The following is an 18,138-nucleotide window of genomic DNA, read 5'->3' on the forward strand; positions in this document are numbered from 1 at the left end:
TGCATAATCTGTTTATAAAGGTGAATCACAAGTTTTCAGTTGTTTCATCCAAAAACGTTTATCAAAATATTCTACGAAATTGAGCACCCTGGTAACTAAACTTAACGTATATATAATTTGTACCCTTTGTATAATCATCTTAATAATACACGCAAACCAACGTGTACGCTTCTCAAATAGCATACGTCCGTTAAAAGGCTAGCGCTCTAGCTCGGACGGGGATATCAAGCCCTATGGATCCATATACTACTACTCGCGTCCACCAGTTCTTATAACTGGCAGTTACTAGTTACCAAAGCTAAGGGATTTTCAGTTCAAACTCAGTGTAGAATTAAGTATGTACTTGTATCCATTGCATTTAAAATAAATTGCATGTATTCTCAGCCCAAAAATATAGATTGCAAAAGCAATTAAAAAGGGAGCAAATGAAACTCACGCATATAAATATTGTAAATCAGTTAATAAAGCATTTGTATATATTCTCAGCCCAAAAATGTAGAGAGTAAAAAGGGATCTTATGAAACTCACGCATATAAATATTGTAAATCAGTTAATAAAGCATTTGTATGTATTCTCAGCCCAAAAATGTAGAGAGTAAAAAGGGATCATATGAAACTCACGCATATAAATATTGTAAATCAGTTAATAAAGCATTTGTATGTATTTTCAGCCCAAAAATGTAAAGAGTAAAAGGGATCATATGAAACTCACGCATATAATTATTGTAAAACAGTTAATAAAACATTTGCATGTATTCTCAGCCCCAAAAATGTAAAGAGTAAAAGGGGAGCAAATGAAACTCACGCAAAATCAGTTTTAGTGTTTGTATTCATTTCATAAAATATTTATAAAACAGCGCATGTATTCTCAGCCCAAAAATGTAAATTGCAAAGCAATTAAAAAGGGAGCAAATGAAACTCACCTTAGCAGCATATAAAGTTGTTCATCGTAATGTGACCGAAACTCGGATTATCAAATAATCGTAGATCTCAACATATCAATATTGAGATTCAATATTGTAGGAAAGTACGTAGACGTAACGGAGATGATAAACACTAGGTTTGATTCATAAATATATCCCCGAATATTACCCATAACCTCCTTGGCAATAAACCATAGTTTCCTTAGTTATAATCGGTTTGTAACCCAAATTGAAATACCCATGTATCACTTGTTACAGTACCATACTACTAATTTAAAATTTTAAGTTAGAAAATATACAGAGTGATTTATTTATGTGAGAGTGTGAGTGTTTTTTTTAGTTCCTAATAAGTACTTCGTTCATATATATATATATATATATGTAAAATAATAATATAATATATAATATAATAATAATAAAAAGGTAAGCCGCCATCACTTTTTATGTCGACAAACTTTTTATGTCGACAAACATTACGCGTTTCGCGTAGATAGGTACGCTGCCTGCGTATGGTGTCTTCACGAAAGTTGTAGATTTTTGAGTTACGGACGTCTGGACACCGGAATCACCCTTTTTCGAGTCAGTATGATTTAGTTATGATTTTTCTCGTGCAAGTGCACAGGTTTAGTGATTTCCATCATTTTAACTTGAAATCTTGAGATGAAATGTTGTAGTATTTTAGTGCTCATTAGAAATCTTTATTTTATCTTTATTTTCATTTTCATATCATTGAAAATCCATAAAAACATTTTAACAATCAAATTCTATTATATCGAAAAACGTGCCCATACTAAATCGAATAACTATAGTTCTCTAAAACTAATTACATTCACATCTTTTTATCGAAGCGTTATAATAATTAAAAATCTATTATTTCGAAGAACGCTTTCATATATTTGACCTAAATCGAATAAATATAATTTAGTTTTCCAGAATTAGTTATATTCAAAATCATTCTTTAAAAGGTTTCATCTATGTCGTAAAAAGTTTTCAATATTAAGAAAACTAAATAATTAACTTTATCAAGAGACACGAGACAATCATTGTGTTGAAAGTTAATCTCTACTAACCTTTGTCCAGTAATCGTTAATTGACATATTTGTTCACTTTACCATTTATTTCGAATATCGTTAAAAAGGAAAGGTTTCCTAAATCAAAGTGGACCTCTCAATAGAGACTCACGATCATACAATGTATCTGATAAATCAATCATTTGATATTATCTTTTAATTTTGTTGATAATTATATTAAACCTATATCGAAACAAATACATTCGTGTAAAGTATTATACGTCTAATACTTTGTTAACGTTTTCAAGTTATAATATATTCACATATACATATATAATCATGTCCGTTCATATAATGGTTCGTGAATTATTGGAATTTAGTCGCGGTTAAATGAATGTATAAACATAGTTTAAAATTCTTGAGATTCAACTTAACAAACTTTGCTTATCGTGTCGGAATAATATAAAGATTAAAGTTTAAATTTGTTCAAAAATTTCCGGGTCATCACAACGGCCAAGTAAAACCCCCTCCCCTCTACCCCCCCCCCCCCCCCAAAACGATATGGGAAGGGTGCCATGGGCGGATGCTTCATGGTAGGGATGAAATTGTGTTTTTAATATGTAGCCAACTGGTGTCGAACTCCTGACATCCCCTAAAGGAGGCAGACCACCAACCGCTGGACCACATCACAACTTCACATATATTCCTTATGTACTTATGCAAACACTTTAGGATATCTTCAAACATAGTATAACTCTTCATTCTTGGCGATTCGTTCAAACAGAACATGTCTATCTTCGGATCATCGTTTAACTCTACATCTGGTTCCTCGTTCAAGTCTACCTCGTTCAAGTCTATATCTGGTTCCTCATTCAAGTCTATATCATATGAACTTTTTCTTGATGTATCCTTAGCCGTATGTGAATTATTTGGCAGGTCTGAACAACTATATCTATGAGATTCTTTTTTAACATGATGGCACGCCTCTTTTGTTTTTTTCCCTTCGTACTAGGTCGCCCACGATTATTTGTTTTAACTCGAGGTTCCTTAGTCTTTGTTGTACCTGGAATGAATATATCCTTTAGCTTTCCTAACAAACTATTTTTTCCAACTTTTGGCTGCTTGCTAAAGTATTCTTTTAAATGTTGAAGTTCTTCGTCACATCTAACATCGTCACTTTGTGTACATATTGACGGCAAAATATATAGCTTCCTCCAAAAAAATATCAATAGAATCCAAGGGAATATATGTTTCTGCATTCAAATATAAAAAAAAAATTATTTTATTCAAAATTTTATAATTAATAGTTAAGTCAATTGAGTGCGATTATACTCGCGTGAAGTTATATACACTGAAAGTTCACAAGCACATGGTAACCCACAAGAGGTCCGAAGTCCACAATCACAGACAACGTTACGATCATTATATAGTTTATAGTCTTTAAGAATTTTTTCAAAGCTTCATTTGAAATTTTACCGTACAAATTTGCAAAGCAGCGTACTGCTTTATGCTGGTGGTGGTCAGTATTGTTAGTCCCATAAACATGCACATGTATGAATATTGATGAACATGTTATTAATGTTGAGAGAGTTAGTCAACTATTCAACCCTTCATATTAAACATGTGACTTCAAATGGTGCAAGCACTTGACTAAGGGAGCATTGGGGTCTTATATATAGCCACATATATAAGACCCACTGTAAGACCCAAATATTTATTGTACATATTGTATTTATGGTGTACGATGCGTATATGAAGTGTACGAAGCATGTACGTGCTGCTTGCTCGAATGTCGAAGAAAACTGGACGTTGCTGGAGGTACAAGGGGTGTGCGTATCTTTTCAACCCCAAATAAAGTTTGAGTTGATGTTTCAAAGCCTTACCATTGGAAAGGAAATCTTATTACGTTTCCAACGATATTTGGTTCATCGAAAACGGAGCTACGGTCAAAAAGTTATGGCCAAAACAAGTTTCTGGAATCTGACCTGCAGTGTGGAGCGGCGCGCGACCTTTTGGCGCGGCGCGCCGAATGGGTCTGATGCATTTTTTTCAGCATTTTAAGTGCCTAAATGAAGGGTATTATGGTCCTTTCACTTGTGGACGGATTTGTGGCTTTTAGATCAGTTTTGGATCTAGTTTTGGATCATATTTCAAGTCCATAAACACTCTCATTTCATTCTTAGAGAGGGAGAGATTTCTAGTGAGAGATTAGGCAATTTGAAGAAGAAGGAGCACGAATCGATTTAAAGTCCAAGTGTTAAAGTTGTGCACATCGTTCTTAGCCACATTTTGGTTGTTTTGGTAAGTCCTAACTCCAAGTTTTCATATTATGATTAGTGTTTATAATTGGGGTTTTGATTAGGGTGTTCTTGAGTAAACCCACTAGTTGATAATTGGATGATTGAATTAGTAAGTGGTGTTAGTAACCATTGTTGGTGGGTTTGTAAAACTAAATTAGTTGATGAAATCACTAGCTACTTGGATTGTTGGTGATTAGAGGTGTAAACTTACAATTTGGTGTTTTGCCTAGTTTTAGGTCAAAATGGGTTTTTGAGTAAACGACCCTATAAATGGCGTTTAAGGGCTAAAAGAGTTAAGATTAGCTATTTCGGGAGCGCGGGATGTGATTTCATAAGTTTTGGACTTGTGAGTATCGTTTTATGCATATTAGGGTGTAAAACACACTTTAGGACCAAATGGGCGGGTCGTGTGTTTAAATGAGTGATCAAATGACCAAACCATGTTTAAATGATGTTGTTGAGGCATAATCACAAGTCATTTGTGATTATGAAGGTTTTCGAGCGAAAAATGGTCTTTGGTCAAAGTTGGTCAATAGGATGTTCTAGAAGAACATAAGTGTTGTTCGAGTCGAATAAGCATTTTGTGTAGCTTATTTGCATTGATACTTTGCGTAGGTGATTTGCGTGAAGTCGGTGGAAGAAGTAAGATCGCGGATACGTTCTTCAAGTGTTCAAGGTGAGTGGAATATTTATACATGTATGTATGTGGTTTATTTACTCGTACGCGATGTGGGCCTTTGGCGCCACTTCGTGAGTATTGGATGTTATGTCACAAGTTGGTGACTTATTTGGGATTTGGGTGAAGAGAACTACGGGTCGGTAGTATCTCGCTAGGTGCCTCACAAGTCGGTGACACCTCATGGTGGTTCACAAGGCGGTGACCCTTATTAGATGTTCGTTAGGTGATTACAAGTCGGTAATACCTATTAGTGTTCACAAGTCGGTGACACTTTGTGATGGATCACAAGTCGGTGATGCCTTAGGTCGGGGAAGTGATTCACAAGTCGGTGACACTTCATAGTGCTCACAAGTCGGTGGCACTTAGTGGTGCTTCACAAGTCGGTGACACCTCTTGGAGGTTCACAAGTCGGTGGCCTCATATGTAATGGCGGGTGGTGCACAAGTCGGTGACACCCTATAGTGTTCACAAGTCGGTGACACTTGGTGGTACTTCACAAGTCGGTGATGCCACACGGCGTTCACAAGTCGGTGACGCCTTATGATGAGTCACAAGTCGGTGACATTACTTAGTGTTCACAAGTCGGTGACACTAGGTGGGGCTTCACAAGTCGGTGATGCTACATGGTGATTCACAAGTCGGTGACACCATATGACGAGTCACAAGTCGGTGACATGATACGAGTGAGACTCGATGAACTTGGTCGGCTACAAGTCGGTAGTAGCAAGCGGTGAACGGTTAGCGTGTTTATGCCTTTTATGTTTAGTATATTATTGTGTTGATTATTATACTAACGTTATTGCTAGTCGTGTGTTTGTTGATGCTAGCTCGTTTATCATTGTATATATGGTTTGTAAGTGGATGCGTGTAGGTAAATTACATATGTATATGTATAAGTATTGCATTCACTAAGCATTAGCTTACCCTCTCGTTGTTTACATTTTTAGGTTCGAAGGCGGACGTGGCAAGGGTATGCTCGGGATTAGATGATTATCCCTTTTGATGCTTGATTGGCTTACTTTTGGATTCGACCTAGGATTTGGGTAGTTTATCCCCAACATCATGCTCGTAGTTTTTGTTGGAACGTAAACTTTTGTGGTCGAACTTGTATTTTTGTACTCAAAGGGTAATTTGGGCGTATGTGGGCCCGGGTTTGTAAAACATCATTTTATGTTTGATTCGTGTTAGTTTTCATATATTGAACATGTGGTTAAAAGCGTTTTGCCTAAATATGTCGGGAACTAGTCAAACATTTTCGCATTAAAAAGTCCCGGGGACAGCCCGTTTTGGCGCGGCGCGCCAGGAATGGGGCGCGGCGCGCGAGTTGCAGCAACAGAAATTTTTTTTTTTACTCCGTATTTTCACGTGGTTTAGTCGTGGGTTGTGTTTGGGTTGTTACAAGTGGTATCAGAGCATGGTCTAAGGGATTTAGGTGACTTGAGATAGGCGCCTAGACTTAGACTTTTGTGTGTGCTATTATGCGGGACTTGTAGGATTGCGGGTCGGTTCGGGTTTCTAGTTTGTGCCTTTGAGAATAGGTGCTTTAACTACGTGTTGTCTATGTTGCTACTAACCGTGTTGTTTTGCGTTGAATATCTAGCGAGATGGTTGTTGTATTCATGAGCTCGGCATGGCGTGTGAGCGTAATAATGCGTCGCGAACATTATTACGGTTGCAAGCCAAGTCATGCAAGTGATGTACAACAATTATTGGACTAGATGGGATGCGCGAACGTTGTCATACTTATATGAATGTGATTATTGTTCATGGCGGTGTATGTGACTTATTTGTGTTGCGTTCCTAATCGAATTCATTTCTTAGAATGAGGACAAGGAACGGACATGATAACGAAGATCAAAGTGATGACTCCGAGTTCACGGCCAAAGTCGAGGCCATTATACAAAGTCAACGAGCGGCTCTTCTAGAGGACGTTAGAGGGATGTTCCGGGACTCGATTAAAGAGGAATTAGTCGATATGGTCAAGGAACAAGTTAAGATTGCTCTTCAAGAAGATAATGTGAAAAGGCGGGACTTTTACTATAAGAACTTCAAGGATGCTCAACCTCCCACTTTCGAGGGAGAGCGGGATCCGCTTAAGAGTGCTCGATGGATCTCCGATATGGAGGGGGCTTTTCGTACTAGTGAGTGCCCTCTCGATAAGAAGACGAGGTATGGTAGTAGTATGTTGAGGGGCGACGCCAAGTTGTGGTGGGACGCGAAAATCCAACTTTATGGTGAGGAACAATGTATGGACTTTACATGGGACGAGTTTAAGGCAGAATTTTTCAATGAGTATCGAACTTCGGCCGATCTTTCTAGGCTTAAGGACGAGTTGCGTGCTTTGAAGCAAGGGTCAATGGATTTAAACACTCTCAAATCCGTTTTCTTATCAAAGACCCAATTTTGCCCGGAGTATGTCGGTAACGATAAGATGTTGAAAGAGGATTTCTATCGAATCTTGAACGATGGTTACCAAGAGAAGATTAGCGTGAACGTGGTGAAAAATTTTGACGAGTTGTTTGACATGGCGAAAGGTTTTGAGACGCTTGTTCTAAGGAAAAGTGTTTCCGATACTAGTAAGCGGAAGTTCGAGACTACGATGTTTTCGAACAAGAAAAGTAAAAGCGCTACCGAAGGCGTCGGAAGCGTAAAGGTGAATGACGCGGGTGGTTCTAAGTTCACGTGTTATAATTGTGGGCAAACGGGGCATAAGTCTCGTGATTGTCCGTCGGGGAAGGTCACATGTTTTAAGTGCCGGAAAGAGGGACACCGGAGGTCGGAGTGTCCCGAGTTGAAGTGATGACTCTCGCGACGTGTATGTAAGGTATTATTTGATTTTGGTACCTACCTTATTTTGTTGTATGCGTGACCTTGTGTTTGGGTTGGTTTACCCATGTGTTGTAGTGACTAGCTAAGCCGGGTTAGTCCTTGCGTTTCGATTAGCCATGTCGGGTTAATTAATTGGATGTTAGGTGTTGACCGAGTCGGGTTGACCTAGTGTATTTGACTTAACCAAGTCGGGTTAGTCAATTGTTGTTAGAGGTTTGACCAAGTCGGGTTGGCCTAGTGTATTTGACTTAACCAAGTCGGGTTAGTCAATTGTTGTTAGAGGTTTGACCAAGTCGGGTTGGCCTAGTGTATTTGACTTAACTAAATCGGGTTAGTCAATTGTTGTTAGAGGTTTGACCAAGTCGGGTTGACCTAGTGGATTTGACTTAACCGAGTCGGGTTAAACATTTGTTGTTAGGAGAGTGTTGACCAAGTCGGGTTGACCTAATGTGTACGAGTTGACCGAGTCGGGTTAATTGATTTGGTGGTAAATTTTGATCGAGGCGGATTGACCGAGCGTATTTGACTAACCGGGTCGGGTTAGTTAAATTTTATAAAGGATTGACCAAGAGAGTTGACTTAACCAAGCCGGGTTAATCAACAAGTGTTAGAGGGTTGACTAAGTTGAGAGTTGACCGGGAGTATTTGACTTAACCGAGTCGGGTGGTCACTAGATACTAAGTGTTGACTTGGTCGGATTGGTTTAGGATGTTGACTTATCAACATCGGGATTAGTTGCTGTTATTGGAAGCTCAGCCGAGTCGGGCGTAACCATGACGTGGTAAGAGATTATTTACATTGCTTCCAATTACATGACGTTGTGACAAGGGGTTGACGTGATAGTTGACCTTGATGTTAGTGAGGCTTGTGTGCTATGTGGGAAATTCCTTCGTGTGAGGTGATGAAGGAACATCGTGTTTTATCCAGAAGAGTTTACGGTAACGGGGTCGAGTTAACCCGATGTTTCGTAAAGACTACCTTGCGGGTAGCGTTAATTGATGTACAATGTACAAGTCGAGTTGACTTTGGGTCATTGATTGATGAGTTTATGGAACAAGGTACCAAGTGGGGGAGTTTCACTCCCGCACGAAAGTGTTTGTGGACGAAAATTCCGAATGGTGTTCGTGTTAAATTCGGAATTTGGTGTCGAGACCTAGGATTGGTCGGTTCAATGTAGAGTTCGGTTCGGATTAAAGCGCCTTTTTGGATAAGATTAAGTTGCTACTCGAGGTAAGAATGTGGTGAACTCTAGTAAAGAGGCGACTTGTTGAATTTCTTCTTGTTTAAGAAGGTGGTGAGCGAGGTGTAGCGCTCGAAATCGTGGTATTGATGGGTCGTTAGCGGTGATCTTAATCAAAATGGCAATTTATGGAGAGAAGTTGCCAAAGGAGTTATGAAAAAATATGAGAATTTTGGAAACGTTCGAAAGGTTTCGAGTTTGTGAGCGAGTCGAAGGACCGCGAAGTGTATGTCTGAATGGTTAAGTTACGAAGGTCACGAGGGCGTGATCGAGTTTAAGTGGGGGAGAGTTGTAAGACCCAAATATTTATTGTACATATTGTATTTATGGTGTACGATGCGTATATGAAGTGTACGAAGCATGTACGTGCTGCTTGCTCGAATGTCGAAGAAAACTGGACGTTGCTGGAGGTACAAGGGGTGTGCGTATCTTTTCAACCCCAAATAAAGTTTGAGTTGATGTTTCAAAGCCTTACCATTGGAAAGGAAATCTTATTACGTTTCCAACGATATTTGGTTCATCGAAAACGGAGCTACGGTCAAAAAGTTATGGCCAAAACAAGTTTCTGGAATCTGACCTGCAGTGTGGAGCGGCGCGCGACCTTTTGGCGCGGCGCGCCGAATGGGTCTGATGCATTTTTTTCAGCATTTTAAGTGCCTAAATGAAGGGTATTATGGTCCTTTCACTTGTGGACGGATTTGTGGCTTTTAGATCAGTTTTGGATCTAGTTTTGGATCATATTTCAAGTCCATAAACACTCTCATTTCATTCTTAGAGAGGGAGAGATTTCTAGTGAGAGATTAGGCAATTTGAAGAAGAAGGAGCACGAATCGATTTAAAGTCCAAGTGTTAAAGTTGTGCACATCGTTCTTAGCCACATTTTGGTTGTTTTGGTAAGTCCTAACTCCAAGTTTTCATATTATGATTAGTGTTTATAATTGGGGTTTTGATTAGGGTGTTCTTGAGTAAACCCACTAGTTGATAATTGGATGATTGAATTAGTAAGTGGTGTTAGTAACCATTGTTGGTGGGTTTGTAAAACTAAATTAGTTGATGAAATCACTAGCTACTTGGATTGTTGGTGATTAGAGGTGTAAACTTACAATTTGGTGTTTTGACTAGTTTTAGGTCAAAATGGGTTTTTGAGTAAACGACCCTATAAATGGCATTTAAGGGCTAAAAGAGTTAAGATTAGCTATTTCGGGAGCGCGGGATGTGATTTCATAAGTTTTGGACTTGTGAGTATCGTTTTATGCATATTAGGGTGTAAAACACACTTTAGGACCAAATGGGCGGGTCGTGTGTTTAAATGAGTGATCAAATGACCAAACCATGTTTAAATGATGTTGTTGAGGCATAATCACAAGTCATTTGTGATTATGAAGGTTTTCGAGCGAAAAATGGTCTTTGGTCAAAGTTGGTCAATAGGATGTTCTAGAAGAACATAAGTGTTGTTCGAGTCGAATAAGCATTTTGTGTAGCTTATTTGCATTGATACTTTGCGTAGGTGATTTGCGTGAAGTCGGTGGAAGAAGTAAGATCGCGGATACGTTCTTCAAGTGTTCAAGGTGAGTGGAATATTTATACATGTATGTATGTGGTTTATTTACTCGTACGCGATGTGGGCCTTTGGCGCCACTTCGTGAGTATTGGATGTTATGTCACAAGTTGGTGACTTATTTGGGATTTGGGTGAAGAGAACTACGGGTCGGTAGTATCTCGCTAGGTGCCTCACAAGTCGGTGACACCTCATGGTGGTTCACAAGGCGGTGACCCTTATTAGATGTTCGTTAGGTGATTACAAGTCGGTAATACCTATTAGTGTTCACAAGTCGGTGACACTTTGTGATGGATCACAAGTCGGTGATGCCTTAGGTCGGGGAAGTGATTCACAAGTCGGTGACACTTCATAGTGCTCACAAGTCGGTGGCACTTAGTGGTGCTTCACAAGTCGGTGACACCTCTTGGAGGTTCACAAGTCGGTGGCCTCATATGTAATGGCGGGTGGTGCACAAGTCGGTGACACCCTATAGTGTTCACAAGTCGGTGACACTTGGTGGTACTTCACAAGTCGGTGATGCCACACGGCGTTCACAAGTCGGTGACGCCTTATGATGAGTCACAAGTCGGTGACATTACTTAGTGTTCACAAGTCGGTGACACTAGGTGGGGCTTCACAAGTCGGTGATGCTACATGGTGATTCACAAGTCGGTGACACCATATGACGAGTCACAAGTCGGTGACATGATACGAGTGAGACTCGATGAACTTGGTCGGCTACAAGTCGGTAGTAGCAAGCGGTGAACGGTTAGCGTGTTTATGCCTTTTATGTTTAGTATATTATTGTGTTGATTATTATACTAACGTTATTGCTAGTCGTGTGTTTGTTGATGCTAGCTCGTTTATCATTGTATATATGGTTTGTAAGTGGATGCGTGTAGGTAAATTACATATGTATATGTATAAGTATTGCATTCACTAAGCATTAGCTTACCCTCTCGTTGTTTACATTTTTAGGTTCGAAGGCGGACGTGGCAAGGGTATGCTCGGGATTAGATGATTATCCCTTTTGATGCTTGATTGGCTTACTTTTGGATTCGACCTAGGATTTGGGTAGTTTATCCCCAACATCATGCTCGTAGTTTTTGTTGGAACGTAAACTTTTGTGGTCGAACTTGTATTTTTGTACTCAAAGGGTAATTTGGGCGTATGTGGGCCCGGGTTTGTAAAACATCATTTTATGTTTGATTCGTGTTAGTTTTCATATATTGAACATGTGGTTAAAAGCGTTTTGCCTAAATATGTCGGGAACTAGTCAAACATTTTCGCATTAAAAAGTCCCGGGGACAGCCCGTTTTGGCGCGGCGCGCCAGGAATGGGGCGCGGCGCGCGAGTTGCAGCAACAGAAATTTTTTTTTTTACTCCGTATTTTCACGTGGTTTAGTCGTGGGTTGTGTTTGGGTTGTTACACCCACATTACATGGTTAGGAAACACAATCCGGCTCATTTCAGGATGTCAACAATCTCCCCCCATGAGATAGATTGTGTTTGAAAAATTGCTCCCTGTTAAAATTACATATAAAAGTACATACAAAATTACTTAAAAGGAATCACTAGTGCAAACTAACTAATTCCTATTCAAATTAAGTATGTGTCGTCAAATCTTGAATCCCAGATCTGATATTCGTCTTGATTCTTCAATGGTCTTATCAGAGTGGTGCACAGCGGAATGAATTATCAAATCACCAACTTCATCACTGTCGATCACTATCGAGTAACCTGCCCCCTTGACTTAGTTGTGATACGTCTTGAAGCTTTCATCAACGTCTACCTTTGTCGATCGCTAGACAACAATCTCCTCCCTAGATATCTGTTGTGAATAGCTTGTAAAATTTGCTTGATTTGAGACGAAATGTCGAAACTCTAGAAGCTCCCCCTGAAAGTACATGAGACCTTTCTTTCAAAGTCTCAATCAATTGCTATTAGCTTTTATCAACTTCAACCTTTGTCGATTGCTAGGCAACAATCTCCTCCCTAGATATCCGTTGAATGCTATTGGTTTATATAGCATGATTTGAATAACTCCCCATATGATATAGGATCTTATTTGAATCTCTAGCTCCCCCCTAATCAAACAATTCTTTCTTTAAACTCGAGTCTTGCAACGTACATATACAAGAGTCATAGTCGAAGCACCACTTCATGTGTAAATAACACTTTGAATTCTTGGAAGCACCTCCTTGGCATCGGTTACGAGCAAAACCCTCTGAAAATTACAACGAAACCCTCTTGGAAGTTGTTTCATTAGTACAGATGTTTTGGCATCGAATGCGAGAAAAACCCTCTGAAAATTACATACGAAACCCTCTTGGAAGATGTTTCATCATTACAGATGTTTTTGGCGTCGATTGCGAGCAAAACCCTATGAAAATTACATACAAAACCCTCTTGGAAGATGTTTCATCATTACAGATGTCTTGGCGTCGATTGCGAACAAAACCCTCTGAAAATTACATACGAAACCCTCTTGCAAGATGTTTCAACTTTCTTGATCATTACAGATGTTTTATCGCCAGAAAGAGTGCTTTGACTTTGTCTTTGAAGACCGAGTCCCATACGGAGTGTATGGAAGTCATTATCTGAAACGCGAGTCCTATACTGAGTGTATAGAAATCATGATATGAAGCGCGAGTCCAATACCGAGTGTATTGAAATCATATTGAACATCAACCATAATGCATTTCTCCCCCCCAAAATGATGAACTTGTTGCAAAAAAGCATCATTTTGAATTGGATGATGTTTTAGGCATGATGAATTTTTTCGGTAAAAAAATCACCAAATCCTTTAGTCTCCAGTAACAATATTAATTGAATCGGAGAGGATTCGGTAATTGAATCCGTCAGTCTCCTTTAAAGTCCAAAATTTAATAGAATATCAACTTCGTTAGGTTTCGTTACATGATTCGCCTTTGCAATCGTGAGAAACCGATCAAAATCTGATAACGACCGTGAAATCTCTGTTAACACCTCAACCGAAATTGGTTAAATTGGTTAAGTATACACCACCAAACACAACTCAAAAAAGAATGTTGTAGAAATCAATTGGACCAAATAAAATATGTTGAATTAAGATTCACGTATTCTCTTTGTGACAAAACACGTGACATCCATTTTTCTAGACAAACCCCACGTGACCAGCACCTCCTTTTTGACCGAGTATATTACTGAGTATTTATACAGGATCCTATTTCAATTACTCCATCACCATCATCTTGTACATCATCTTATTAACAAAAACAATATCACCATCACTGATCCAATTTTATTTCGAGCATTAAGTTTTTTTTTTTTTTTCGAGCACCCATTTTTTTTTTACACCCATCATTTCGAGCAGCCTTATTTTGAGCAGAAACTAGTTCTCGGACAGCAAAAAGATTTCGAGCTTATGGAGAGTTCGAGCAAGAAAGATTTCGAGCTTAAGGATATTCGAGCAGAATGATCTTCGAGCAGCAGGTGTTTTTCGAGCATATGGAGTTTATTTCGAGCTGATATGTTTGCGAGGTTGAAGGTTTTTCGAGCACCAACTTTTTTCGAGCAACAAAAAAACCAGATTCAAATGAAGAAACATTAAACATATTCTTCAAGAACATGAAAATCAAAATTGATTTCTAGCTTGTTTTGGGTTTAGGATTTCCACAAGAAAGATGTTTTAAATCACATTCCTTGGCTTCGTGAATCATTATCATTATCTGAAACATCACAGATGGTTCCAATCGAATTGTTGACCGAAAAAAGTTTCAATCTGGAAATTTTCTTGTGTTTTGGTTCGATTGAAAGGTTCACAAAGGTAGAACAAACATCTAGGGACTCAGATCTGACTTTATTTTGGTGTTTCATTAGCAAAAGCAAAAAGAAACCCCCCAAAAAAATTGATGATGAAGAAGAAAAAAAAAGACGAACACTAGATGATGTAGCAGTTTTATGTGCGTGTTCGGTTAAAATGTTTAAACAAAAGTTAGCAGCAACAAGTAAAGGAAATAATACAACCATACACACACAGATTTGTGATTTGTTGTATATTGATATGTATGAATATGTGCTATGTTCTTTTGCAATGTAAAACAGATCTGAAAATAAGTGAATGTCGAAATATATGAATAAAGGTGCAGTGTGTTCTTGCAATTAAAATAGGAGCAGATATAGTGATATTATGATGATTTTGGATTTTGTTGTTGTAAACAGAAAATCAGATCTGATGTAAGATGAAAATAAAAGATAAGATACAGTAAAGTAAATTGGAATTTGGTGACGAATTTGGATAAAATATTCAAACACAACCATGCTTTTAGACCAGGATCGAGGTTTGAAAAGATCAGACACCCTCTTGATACCAAATGTTAGTCCCATAAACATGCATATGCATGTTGAGAGAGTTAGTCAACTATTCAACCCTTCATATTAAACATGTGACTTCAAATGGTGCAAGTACTTGATTAAGGGAGCATTGGGGTTTTATATATAGCCACATATATAAGACCCACATTACATGGTTAGGAAACACAATCCGGCTCATTTCAGGATGTCAACAAGTATATAGATATATTCTGACTTTTTTCCTTTTTTTTGGAAAAAAAGAGAACTTTTTTGTTGGGAAAAACGCATCTGTAATTTCTTTTTTTTCTTTCAAACCAACGCTGGTGACAGTGGTGGTCGACGGCGGTGGCCATTGCTGTTGGATGGGGCGGTGGCGGTGTTGGCTGTGGCGGTGCTGTTGGTGGCCGAATGTGGTTACTGACAATGGTCAACAATGATGGTTTGTTAAATCAAACCATATATTTTGTTGATTCATGATAAATATAACTTAGTTTTGCTAAAAAAAAATTGTTCATTCATGTTATATTTTGTTAAATCAAACTGAAGGTGGTTATATTTTTGGTTGATTCATGATATATTTTGTTGGTGGTCGAAGGTGGGTAGAAAAGATGTAAACCCAACTTGTTCATTTGCTATAATCCTCTTTTTCATGATATAAAGTATTATCGAATAATTGTTCTGAAACTAGTCGGCTCACATATGGAGTCGGATACCCAAGTATAACACAAGATATTACTTTTTTTGCTAATAAACCTTTCATACCTTTTTTCAAAGGTAAATCTGTTACTTTTATAAATTTATGAGTAGCTACATAACATACTTTAAATAATTCTGAACGTATAAAACAAAACTTGTTATTATTTCCCTTTAAATTTTAATAAAAATCCTTAATCGTTAATATCCTTATACATTTTATATCATAAAATATAGAATATAGTATTGAACAAAAAGTATTATAGATCATAAAATAATAAATATAATGTTTATGGGTTCGCATGATGTCAACAGAGTTGGATCAAAGGAAGCCGTTCTAGCCTCATCGAACAATAGTTACTTTCAAAGATTAGTGGATCAAGGTCGAATCCCACCTTCATCGGGCAATTCGAAGGTTCTCTCTCTCGAGATAAAAAATCGCTCCGGAAAAGATTTTTGACGGGAGATCGTCGACAGTAAAATGATCAAGGTCGTCCCGTAGGTTTATTATTCTACACGTTTGTGGTTCTTTTTTTCAAGCTTTTCTAGGTTTGTATGGTTTTGTTTCATGTCATGCCCTATTCTTGTTGGGTTCTTGTGTTTTGTTTGGATCAACAAGTTTCAGTTTATGTATGGTTTTGTATGGGAGGCTCGGTATGAATAGTTGTTTTGTTGTGCCGCTTTCTGGGTACGGCCCTGATCGGTTTTCGGCTTTTAACATTCGTTGAAGACGTTTTTCTTTCGAAAACGTTTTACGTTATTTATATAAGTTATCATTATTTTGCAAATAAAAAATCATAAAATATAAAAAGTATTATAGATCATTTAATATAAAAAGTTATTGTTGGATTGAACATTAGTTGTATCAATTTTAGTAAAAAAAAAAAAAAAAAAAAGCTAAGCTCACATGATTTGAGCTTTATCCCGATAATCGAAATCCGGGTGATATCTTGAATCTTTTTGAGTTAAATGCCGAGCCCACATGACTTGGGCTTTATCCTGACTAATTTGTAGTTCAGGAAAGTCATCCTTTAACAAGGATAATGCCTCCACTTAGATCATAGATCTACATTACTAGACCGGCGAAAAGTTAAGTCGAAATAGCATTTAAATATTTTCGAATCACATTTATTTGCAACCTATGTGGGACTAGTAATTTCTTTTGTTTTTCCTTTTAACAATACGTAACACAAACGAACATCTTTTAATATCGATAAGTGGCAAAATTCCAATTGGTCTCCAATTTTGAACCATTTAGTACATGAGGAGTAATTCTAGCCAAATTTCCTATCTAGTAATTTTATATCAATGCAATGTATCACATAAATTGAATTGAAGCAACAAATAGCTTCAACTGGAAACCGTCTTGAGAAGCAAAATTTGCACCCTGGCCAGGTTTCCTAGTGTGATCAAGTCTGGTTTATCTTGATACAAGACTTGCTCTACTCTATTTAAACTTTTGGACCATATCGTAAGCCTGCGTATATTCAGCTAGCGTTTTTGTCAAAGACCATAATTAAACATCATCTTTCATCATTCAGTGAACCATAGAGTTTCAAAGCACAAAAATTAGTACATAGTAATAGTAATAGTAATGAATATAAAAACATAGTATAACTGATATAATAATGAAAAGGTAAAAACAAGTTTTGTAGAAATTCCATATCTTGACAAGGGGTATCTAAAAGGCCTAAACCTAGAGTTCAATGAGCAGATTATAATTATAAAAAGTGTTATATATTGGCAATAATAATAAGCTTTAAAGCCACAACATGTTTATCTTTCTAACTCCAGTTGATAATCCCAGGGTGTCAATGGTTTTGGTATCTACATACTTATAAGTTATATGACACGAGTCCTTTGTCCTTCGTTCTGTTCAAATCTGTAACCAAACAATAACAAAAGTTAGCCTAGACAACTACATGTTTGTAAAACGATATTGTTAGGATTTAGGAGTTTGTAGACATTATAAGCACCAGATGGGCACCAACGAAGCATTGCTTCAATGGTATCGCGGTTACACTTGTGTACTCGCAGGGCTAGAGGTCGTCTCGGGTTTGAGCCTCGTCACCCGCTCTAGGAATTGAAATATATTCCTTGAAGGTGGCCCAAACGGAAGGTTTTACCGACCCGCTCCGGGACTAAGATCCGGCCCGCCTGCCCCTCGGGATGGTTAAAGGGTCGGATCCTCAGAGTGTGGTTCGGGTTTCCTGCCCGAAAGCGCGTGTGTGTGTGCAAATGATGACTAGGCTTCGGTCCGGACTGATGCAAACTTGCCTTTCAAAAAAAAAAAAAAGCACGAGATGGGCAACTTTCAGCCCATTGTTCGTTTTCTTTATAGCTTGTCTTTTTACCCATTTGACCCATAAGATTATATCATCGTGGGTAAGATCTCCTATACTAACATTAGAATCAGTGGTGAAACTAGGATTTTTTTCACCGGGGGCAAAAAAAAATTTAAACCGCGGTAATTTTTTTGGACAAAATTTGAAGATTTTAGGGCAAAAGTTGGAGATTTTAAGGCAAAATTTGAAAAATTTGGGGCAAAAGTTGGAGAATTTTGGGTAAAATTTGAAGGTTTTGGGACAAA

The sequence above is a fragment of the Rutidosis leptorrhynchoides genome, chromosome 2 (genome assembly GCF_046630445.1).
Source record: "Rutidosis leptorrhynchoides isolate AG116_Rl617_1_P2 chromosome 2, CSIRO_AGI_Rlap_v1, whole genome shotgun sequence".
Classification (NCBI taxonomy): domain Eukaryota; kingdom Viridiplantae; phylum Streptophyta; class Magnoliopsida; order Asterales; family Asteraceae; genus Rutidosis; species Rutidosis leptorrhynchoides.